General features: G+C 48.1%; 1 long non-coding RNA gene across 1 annotated transcript; it reads right to left on the bottom strand.

The window, feature by feature from the left end:
• Positions 1-201: 201 nt before the first annotated feature.
• Positions 202-6,333, bottom strand: LOC135321983 (uncharacterized). Its single transcript, XR_010382137.1, has 2 exons — positions 6,197-6,333; positions 202-3,008 (listed from the first exon to the last, which is right to left on the bottom strand). It is a non-coding gene; the product is annotated as an uncharacterized LOC135321983 (long non-coding RNA).
• Between the last annotated feature and the right edge of the window lie 4,117 nt (positions 6,334-10,450).

Genomic DNA, 10,450 nt, shown 5'->3' with positions numbered 1-10,450 from the left:
CCTGGCAACAATTTTCAGAGCTCCTTAATATTCCACAGATCCAGTCATACCCAGGTCACATCACGCCTCTCACTTGCTGAGTGTGTTAAATGCCTTTCTCTGCTTTCTCGATACGGCAGCAGAGCGGGGAAGGACTTAAAACGTGGGTGTTCTCCTTGTCTTCTAAAGCCAGTAACTTCTATTAGAACTTGAGCAAACAAATATATTTTGTTATTTATTAACATTCAATGCTAATTAACACTTATAATTCACAAACCATTTTCATAGTCATTACAGAATTTGATAAATACAAACCCTTGGGGTATCATTAGTATGCCCATATGACATGCTCAGGGTTTAAGCATGAGCCAGTATGTGTCAGAGCTGGGACTCAAACACGTGTCTTCTAACTCCAGAATCTACACAATAATAAAATTTTGATAGGAGAAGCATCTTTGGGAATGTATATAAATTTAAATTTTTCCTGATTCCTATACCATGAGTAATTTGGAAGGACTACATATCTCAAAATTTCTAATTTGATTTTTGGTAACATATTTAAAAAATGCACCATCTGTGACTCTCCAGCAACTTTTCGTGGTGGATCTGTAGTTTATTTTACATACACAGGTTATTAATTCATAATTAAAATGAACACAATGCTAGTCAAAGAAATTCACCAAAACAATGATAAATCTATCATTAAAAATGATTCTAAGAATCTGTTCTTTCGGCTAGTTATGAATAAGATTTTTGAAATTAAAATCACTCCAATTATAGCACACCGTTACTCGTTTTCGTTTTTCCATCCCACAGCGGGTTCAGGACTTGATTGAACTTCATTCCTGGCAAATCGCTTCTTCCCTAGCACTGAAAGGCCGTGACATGAAATCGCGGTTTCAGTACCAGCTAATGGACTGGCGGCTGCTCTCAGTGCTCTTACTGGTGATCTGAGAGTTTGCTAGGGTTGCCTTTTGAACAGCTTCTGACTGAAGACGCTTCTGTTACTAACAATAGCAAACCCATGAGCCTGCAGCCTGTGCCAAGCATTACAGAATTATATTTCACAGAGGTATTTAGTTCCAGACCTGTTATAATAGTCCTGTCTAACTGTTCAAGAAGAGAGCTAAATTAGATGGCACAAGTAGTCGTTGCTCAAGGGATGCTGAAACACTCCAGCCTTTTGTATGTTCCTGACAGCTTGCAGAACACTTTCTCAGACTTATCTAATCCTCGAGGTGGCTTCAGGCTCAGGTGTTATAACTGAGATCTTACGGGAGAGGAAGTGACGTTTAGAGAGGTTAAGGTCCCCTTGGTGCTGGCAGAGTAGGGTCCTGGGGCATCGTGGTAAGAGCAGGGTGTCAGAGAGACTCAGAGACACTCAGGTTCCACCATCTTTGCTGTTTCCTAGCTCTGCGACCTTGAGCAGTTTCCTTGAAAACACCTGAGTCTGCTTCCTCATCTGCCTTGGGCTGCTGACAGGACTGAGTGGACACTGGGTATGGAGGTGTCTGACCCCTGAAAGGTGCGTGCTAGTTACATCATCCAACCTTTGGGGAGGAGAAGGGAGACGGCTCAGTGCTGTGGACTGCAGCGTTTCGTGTCAGACAGGACTGGCTCCAACCAGCACGTGCTGCTTGGACTTGCGTGTGTTACTTGAACTCTCTGGGTCTCTGTCTCCTCTGTTGTGAAATGTGTGTCCTAGTGTGACCCTGGGGAGCTGCGAGCACCGACCGATGTGACAGAGGCGAAGTGCGGAGCACGGCACAGGCCCTCCCCGAGGCACTGGGTGCGCATCAGGGCTCCTCTCTCTGGCTCCCGGCCTGGTGCTGCTGTCAGGAAAGCGCTGGCTCCCTAGAGAGCACCGAGGGGGTGGCCCAGCCCAAAAGCGCTGTGACAGGCTTGCAGGGCTCTTCAAGGGTGAGGTCTGAGGCCGGAGGGGCGAACCCACTTACCCAGGTCACAGAGCTAATGGCAGAGGTGGACCTGGAGCCCAGTTCTGTTCTGAGCTCCAGCAGTCTTTTCTTTTTCTTTTTCTTTTTCACAAAGTTACAATAACCTCACGATCGCATTATTCGTGCCTCCCTTGCCCTGTGAACGTGACTTTTATTAAGAATCATTAGTATGTGTGAATAGCATTGCTAAAGCAGTTGAACCAGACCTGCATTTCTCCGTTTCACAAGCAGCCAGCTCTAGGACCGCAAGCACACAAAGCTTTCCTCCTGTGTCGTGAGCTGTCCTCCGGAACAGAACCACGGAGGTTACTTGGTCACTGTGCCTGGTGTTTAAAGCTGTGCTCCCTTGGAATCAAGTCGCACACTTTCAGTGTCTACTCACTTGGCTTCAAATTCGCTGTTGCCGTTGCTCCAGAGACGCGCGTGTCCGCCAGAAGACGTGTGAGAGAGCCCAGCGCGGAGGCGCCAGGAAGCCCAGATTCTGCTTCCACGCTTGGCGCTAACTGGCTGTTAAACCTGGTTGGGAACGAATTTACTGCCTCTCTGGTGCCTCTGGAGATCCCGAAGTGAGTCTGGGAATTTCCCACGGCGGCGCTTCTTACTGCTGCTGTGACAGACTACCACGCGCCTAGCGGCTTTGAACAACACAGATTCATCTCCTGCTAGTTCTGGGGTCAGAAATTGGAAAGGGGTGCTATGTGGCTAAAATCAAGAAGCTCGTTCCTCCTGAGGCACAGGAGGCTCCGTTCCCTTGCCCTTCTCAGCTTCTCGAGGCTGCCTGCATCCCTGGGCTCCTGGCCCCTCCCCTCCGTCTCCTGCTTCCATGAGCACATGCCCTGCTCCTCTTTCTGACTCCTTCGACGTCCTTCTTATGAGGCCCTTGTGGTTTCATTGGGCCCAGCGGCGTACTCTGGGACAATCTTCCCATGTCAAAACCCTTGACTGGGTCGTGTCTGTAGTCTCCTTTGCCACATGAGGAAGCATTTGGAGGTTTCAGAGATTAGGGTGTGGACACACTGAGGGGGCAGCATATCCAGCCCACCATGGTGACCCAAGTGCTCACACAGCAGAGGCCTGGGGGTGGAGGAGGAGAGAATGAACCTGCTTTTAGTAACTTCTTTCATTTCCTAACACTGTGAGCAGCAGCAGAAGACGCAGCGCGGGAGCCTCGGAGCCCTGCAGACCTACAGCCAGACCCCCTGCGCCGCTCGCCGGCTGTAGGGCCTCGGCAAGCAGCACGGCCTCTCTGAGGCTCTGCTTCCTCCCCTGCAAAATGGCAATGACAGCACGGACTCTTTTAAACGTGAGGATTCAATGAGATAATGCACAGAATGTCGAGTTACCAGACAATGACGAGTGTAGTTCCAGACCTCAGCAAACGAGGCTGTCAGCACTGCCACAGCCCAGGCCTTGCTTCTAATTCAGTCCATATTTTTTCCTTTTAAAGTCTGGACCTCGGGTGCAGGGCTGAGATCGCTGTACTCCTCCTTCTTCCCCTGGTCCCCACCCCCATTTTCTCCACCGCCTCCTCAACAAACCCTCTCTAACGTGCTTGATGTGTGTCTTCGGATTTGTATGTATTCTTTTAAAATATACACTATGGTGTAATACACGTGTGCTTTAAATTAAATGTTACGTATTGTACTGCAGAGTGTGTCTACTTCTTTTTTTTCCACTCACCGCCGCACTGCTCAGGGCTTCTCCCTCCCAGCCCGTGTTGCTTAGCTACTTCGGGGTGATGGGCATCTGCCCCTACTACAGATGAGTATCCGTTTCTATGCATCTTTACAGACTTGTGCAAAAGGTTCTCCAGGTTACGCACATGCTAGTAGGAAGCAGGGTCGTGAGGGAAGTCCTGACAGACTGTGCTGCAGAGAGGCTGCACCATTTCTTCTTCCCTCAGCTGAACAAGTCTTCTTGTTCTTCTTCTTTGCTAACACCTGGTGTTTTCTGACTCTGATTTTTGCCATCTGATGGGTAAAAAGTGCTATCATTCATTTTTTTTATTTAATTGAGCACTACTGGAGTTAAGCATAGGTTTGTATACTTGCTGGTCCTCAGGTTTCTCCATTCTGTGGATACATATTATATATGTGTACGTATAATTTACATGGATATTCATTCTTTGCTCATTTCTTTCTTGGCCTCACTAGCTTTTTGTTGTTGTTCTTTCTTAATTCACTGGTGTTCCCTGAATGTTCTAGATGCTACTTCTTTGTTGGGGCTAGACATTTCAAATTTCTTGCCCCATTCTTCATCCTTTTATTAACTCTGTCTGTGATATATGTTCTAGATATACTCAGGTGCAGATATCATGCCAGTTACAAGTGCTGTGACTAACTGTGCCAGATCACCTGGATCTTAAGATTGGGAGTGTTTCTTTGAGGAAAAGAAACTCAACAATTTTCCCCTGTGTGATGTATGATTTGGGGGTCTCATTAAAAATCTTCCCCACCCCAAGAGAACAAAGATGCTCACCTATATTTTCTTCTACTAGCTTTATATATTCCTTCATACTTTTAGTTCCGTAAAGCTTCTATGCTCACTTTTGTGTATGGTGTGAGGCAGAGATCCAGCTTAACGGTTTCCCACGTCAGGACCGGTTTTCCTTGTACCATCTCATGCACGACACACCCTTTCTCCACTTGTCTGTGGTGCTGTGTCCATCATATGGCAAGTTTCCAGATGCACATGGACCTATTTCTGAACTCAGTGTCTAACTCCAAGGTCTATTTGTCTGTCCCTCCATGAATATCATGTGTTTTTAAAAAATTCCTGTGGATAGATAGCATGTCAATTTCTGATGGGCAGAGTCCGCCCCTTCTCTGTACAAGAACGGTTTTTGGTATTCATGAACTCTTGTTCTCCCACATCCTAAATGTGCCGAAGTCCTCTAAAATTTCTCTTATCATTTTGATTGGGATTTAATGGAAATGACATGTGTAATCTTTGATTTTTGGCACTAGGTAATTGTGAAGAGTCATGGCTATAAATACTACAGAGTTATTTCTAGCTTTTGCTATAAGTTACGGAGGGATAAATATTGCATTTATGCATAGGGACTGGGAAGTATCTTTGAAATATAAACGGTGGCCTTTTGCTTAACTTGCAATTACAGCAAAAGGTGCAGTGCTGCAAGAATGTTTCTACAGCCAGAAGACTGTAGCATTTGAATACCACTTTATGAAGCCTCTATGTGTGCAGACACAATCGCAGACAGAAGCTCCCAACAGAATAGACTCTGTGGCCACTGACTGTTTCTGCATAATGTGCACCTTGTGGGCTGTCAAGCTCGTTCTGAGGCATTTTTAGTCCAAAGCCTGACTTCTGGAGCGAGAGGTTAAATGAGCACTTTTTGGGTGGTACATGTACAGTTATCTGTGTAGTTATCTCACTCTGGAAGCATGGTTATTTAAATGTTACCATGGCACATTTGTTCTCCGGCTGTCTCACAAAAGCAGGTCTCTTTCTCTAGAAACAAATATTCTGAAACATGTGACCACTGGAGAGGTGCTGGCCAGAAACATTCTGCTCTGTTCTGAATAGAGTTTGCCTGGCATAAGATTCTGCAGTGGCCCGTCTGCCTTCAGTGCCGTCTCGTGCCTAGACCTGTGTGCATTTCCCACGTAGGTGCTCACTCTCCCACTCCTAGTAGTCCTGGTCTTTCCTGCCCCAGTCGGCTGGCTCTCAGGAAGTAATCTGAAACCCATCCAGATCAAGGTGCAAATGGCCCCAAGACCTCACAGCCTGCTCTCCCGTCATCCTGCATAAGAACAGAAATCTCAGTCTCAAAATAAAGATATGGATCTGCAAGGTATGCAGCCCCCCAAGCCCCTGGACGCATAACTCACATTCCATTTATGCACAATCTCAGCTTTAGAACTAAGGAAAGGATGCTAGCAAAGACAAAAAACCTAGACTGGCCGTTAATTTTTTTAAATGTACAGTCACCAGGTGACCTGCAGCGACTATGAAACTCCATGTAACTGCTGCCCCACTCCTCCAGCCCCAAAGGGTGACATTCGCTGTGAGTCTCTCTGTGAATGGATGGTGCGAAGGTCACCTCTCTCCACTCCCCTCTCCTCTGGGCTTTCTGCAGGAGAGTGGGGGGCGTCGAGCACGACCCACCTGAGCACAGCGTGGCCTTACCAGCTCAAAGCCCATCCGAGACACGGGACACCAAGGGCCATGTCCTTGGATTTGTCCTGGACAATTACAACTGCCTGTAAAAGCACCCCGCCTGGAAGGAACCTAGTACTCACCAAGGAAAACACGGTCTTCGCCGGCCTTTCTGAAAAGGAGCCAGGCACAGAAGAGGCTCCTTCCAGCTAATCGGCAAATGCATAAGAAATATCACTTGAGTATTATGGCAGTTCAACTGTAAAGAATCTGATGGTTGTTTGTGGTTGAATTTTACTTAAAAAGTGATCCAACTTAACCTCTGAAAAAAGGCTTAGGTCAACAGTTAGTCAGCACCTGGTCTCTGCCAAATGTGGACTGAACTTTCCAAAGCTGAGTTGGGGTTGGAAAGAGCCAATGGGAAAAAGGAAGTTGGGGTCATGCTGAGTTCAGCTCAGGATTTGGGGCGGGCTTTCGCAGACACTGCCCTTCTGGCGGCCCATGGATTAAGCAGGGCAAAATGATTAACAAAACTGTTCGTGTACTGGGGACACAGTCAGCCATTTCAAATATGCCCAGACTGACAAGAATGCATTTCTCAACCCTGGGTCAAGAGGAAACTGATCACACTTCACAGCAGATTCTGGACATGCACTGCTTGCTCATGATGAAAGTCCCAGAACGTTAACTGTGGAGCTGAGTAACTCCCGCTCTGTCCCTTCCTAGCTACCTGGAAATCCTTAAAGACAGAGACAATGGCTCACTTGTTTCAGCACCCTAGCACGCAGCACAATGCCCAGCACATAGCAAATGCTTAATTAGTGTCTGCTAAGTGAGGCATGCGGTAACGTCCGCAGGCTAATGCAGAGGAGCAGCCTCATAATCTGGCTGTGCTGTGACAGGCCCTTCAGTGTGGCAGTCTGTGTAGCTGTAAGCTCACTGGGGGGAATACACCTTCTAACTTATAGCCCACCACTTCTGTGCTTAGAAACCAGAGAGGGCACAACACTTAAAGCCATGGATCTGTTTATAGGTCTGTTTGCCTTGTCTGCGTATCAGACAAGGTAGCTACCACCTAGCACTGGATTCAAAGGAATGTCATTATTTAGCAAGGGCAGAAGGGGTGCCTGGGACCTAAGGGCAAAGAAACGAGAAGGGAGTGCTCTAAAGGAAAAAGGGATTCGAGTGCTCGAGAGGTCAGAGAGACAGTTCTGCCCTAGTGGACGCTGGGACTTCGGGCCTGCTAGACTAGGACAGTGGGCAGACTTCCTGGATTTATGGCCGTCCTGAAAGCAGCAAGTAAACGGTCTTGCTTTTAATCAAACTTCAGTAACATGCAGGCCGCTTTCCAGTACCTCACCCACATCAAGCAAGAGGAAGAGTACAGGGAAAACTGAAACCCAGAGACCACAGCCACACTTACTCTCTCCGGAGCAGTGCACCCCCGGCTTTCCCCACTAGACTCTGACAAAGAAGCTCTTAGCCCTGAGGCCCCTGCCCGCCTCTTCTTCCACTTTCGCTGTGCAATCAGAGACACGGGTGAGCGGAGTTTGGAGTGGAAAGCAAAGGGCCGAGGTGACTGACAGCGGGACAGTAAACCTCTTGGGGATCGCAGACTCAGACGTGATCGCAGAAGGACGGGACTCTGTCTCCTCCACCCCGTTGTCCTTGCCGTCCCCCAGGCGGTGAGGCCTCTGAGCACGGCCACTCAGCAGCTGCACGTCAGAGCTGGTCACTCACGGCCGAGGAGACCGGGTGATGGGTCAGCCCCACTCAGACCCTTGAAAGGACACACATTTACCTTTGCACGCTTCCACCCAGGTATGTTGTCAGGGACTCACCTGGGCCACGTGGGTCTTTCCGGGCTCTGTCCCAGGGCCTTGTGCAGCAGCTCTGCCCCTGCTCGTGTCTGTCTACAGCGGCACAGTCACTGCTTTCTGGGGGCTTGGCTCCTCCCTGGCCCTCAGCCCTCGGGGCCCCACCACATCTTTCCTTGTTTATTTCCCCTCTCCCACGGGGGAGTTTCTTCCTGGACGAAGGAAAGTCCTTCTATCCGGTTTGCTTTTTCCAAGACTCTCTGCTTGTAAATTCCCTTTCTCTTTTCTCTCTTCCACAAACCTTCTAAATTCCCCCATGGGTTTAGGCTCTGTGAAATAAAACCTGGAAGTTGAAAGAGGAAGAGGAAAGGAGGAAATATAGGGAGAAGAAAAAAGAGAAACTCCTAAATTAAAGGCTTAAAATGTATTTTTTTTCAAGATATAAGTATTTGTAAGTGCTCTGATCCCAAATAATCATAATAATAACGTAGAAAAATAAACCGTTCAGTACTTGAAGGGAAGCTACTGTAGACAGGTAGGGTTATGGGGCCCCTCAGATGCCACTACGCATGCAGTTTTCCCCAGGTGAATGTGAGACTCCCCCGAGTACAGTATCCTGCAATATTTGAGTTGTAACTACTATTTCCTGCCATCTCTCAAAAGGTTGATCCCTCTACTCTTGACTCCCTCCCTTTTTTGTTTTACTCTTAGCAGGTTTTTGTGGATCAGATTTCCTTACATCTTCCTTCTACCAAACTTGGCTTATTTGCCCTGAATTGATTCTAACAAACTTTTACGAACTTGCTTCTTTATAAAATTTATTTTAAAATCTCCCCCTCTTTCTTTCTCTTCGTCTCCCCTTGCCTCTGTCCTCTGTCTCAAGTCCTATGAAGAGGGCAGCCAGCTCTCTTAAAAAGAAAAACAAAACAAACAAACAAAAAACCCCAGGAAAAAAAACAAACAAAAACTCCTCTGCTGCCCTCTCGTGGGTGTCTGCAGAGGAGCAGCCGACGGTCAGGCTCCCACTAAGGAGCCACGGGTAGGCTGCTTTCCTCTGTGGCAGCGGCCCGGACGCTGAATCCGTCATCGCCACACGTAGGCTCAGCTAGTCTTCCGCTGTCGGTAGCTTATGGGAAGCTTCCCCTCTTTTGTGTCCTAGTCCCAAGGCTTGGAGCCAAGGAAGGAAGCAAAGCACGCCACAGTGTGTGAAGCTGTTCTCTGCGAAGAGTGGCCGCCCGTGGGCGGGCGGCGTGCAGCTCCCCGCGCTGTGACGAGGCGGGGCCGCAATGGGCCTTCTCAGGCGTGCAGGCTGACCTTCATTCTGGGTGCCAGGCAGTGACTGTGAGCTGCTTCTGCTTTTTTTTTTTCCCCCTCCAGGATAGGGCACAAGACTTTAAAAAAACTTTTTAAAACAGAAGTCGCACATTCATTTGCACACTGGCAGAAGCAGACAGTGAGAGTAAGAGAGACGCCCCGGACGCCAGCACAGCGACGAGCTGTCGGCGGCGGGCGTTGCATCGTCCCACGTGCGTGCGCATCCTTGAAGAGCGGCGACCTATCAGAGAAGAGAAGAGGCTCTGGACCCCCTTCCGCACAGCACCGTGCCTGCGAACACGATCCGCAGCCGCGCTCGTCCTTCCCGCCTGCGGCGCGTCCTCTCGCCCACATCACTGCCTTCGCACTCCGCTCTCCCTCGTGAGGAGGGGAAGGCTTCGGAGGCGTCCCCCGTGGCCGCTCCTTGTTGCCACGTAAACCTCAGCTCAAATACTGCCACCCCAGGGTCGCCTTCCCGCCCCTTCAGCCTAGGGACGCTCCTGTCATCTGTTACTTCCTTCATGCGATGCGTCAGTCCCGTTGGTAATGAACTTGCTCATGCATTTGTCTGCTTGTTTTTTGGCTCTCCCCTGAGAGCCCAGGCCTTCTGTATCTTCTTTATCACTCTGTCCCCAGGGCTTAGGGTAGTAGTTGATGCCGAGAATTTGCGTGGGTGGTAACTGCTCACTGACTGGCTGAATTCATTCTGTGGCTGGACCGACGGTACCAAATGCGTTTAAGCGATTTGTTTTTGCGGTGCCTTTAGGTTGTACCCTGAGTTTTATTATTTTTAACAGCGCTGCAGGAATGCCTTTGTACACTTGGACAGTTCTTTTCTCTCTCCAAACATTAAATTGAAACATTTTAAACATACAGAAAAGTGGAAAGGACAGTGCAATGAACACCCAAATACTTTTCATTAAGATTTAAAATTTGTTAATATTTTGCCACGTTTACTTTCTCTCCCTAAATACTTTTTTTGATGAACCACTTAAACCTCGCAGACTTCATGACACTTCGCAACAGCCCTAAGCATTTCAGCATGCATCTCCCAAGAATAAGCACCTTCTCCTAAATAAACACGTGTCATTAGCATACCTGGGAAAGAGTGGTAACTAATGGTTCACTGACACAACCGGATAGCCTATATTCGAATTCCCCAATCACGTCTAACATACTTTTACAGCTGTTTCACTTATTTATATTTTTGAATCAGGGTCAAACCAAGTTTCATGCCCTGTATTTATTTGTTACATCTGTTTACAT

This window comes from Camelus dromedarius, chromosome 9 (genome assembly GCF_036321535.1).
Source record: "Camelus dromedarius isolate mCamDro1 chromosome 9, mCamDro1.pat, whole genome shotgun sequence".
Classification (NCBI taxonomy): domain Eukaryota; kingdom Metazoa; phylum Chordata; class Mammalia; order Artiodactyla; family Camelidae; genus Camelus; species Camelus dromedarius.
Note: the sequence above shows the minus strand (reverse complement) of the source record. Positions and strands in the feature narration are given on the sequence as shown.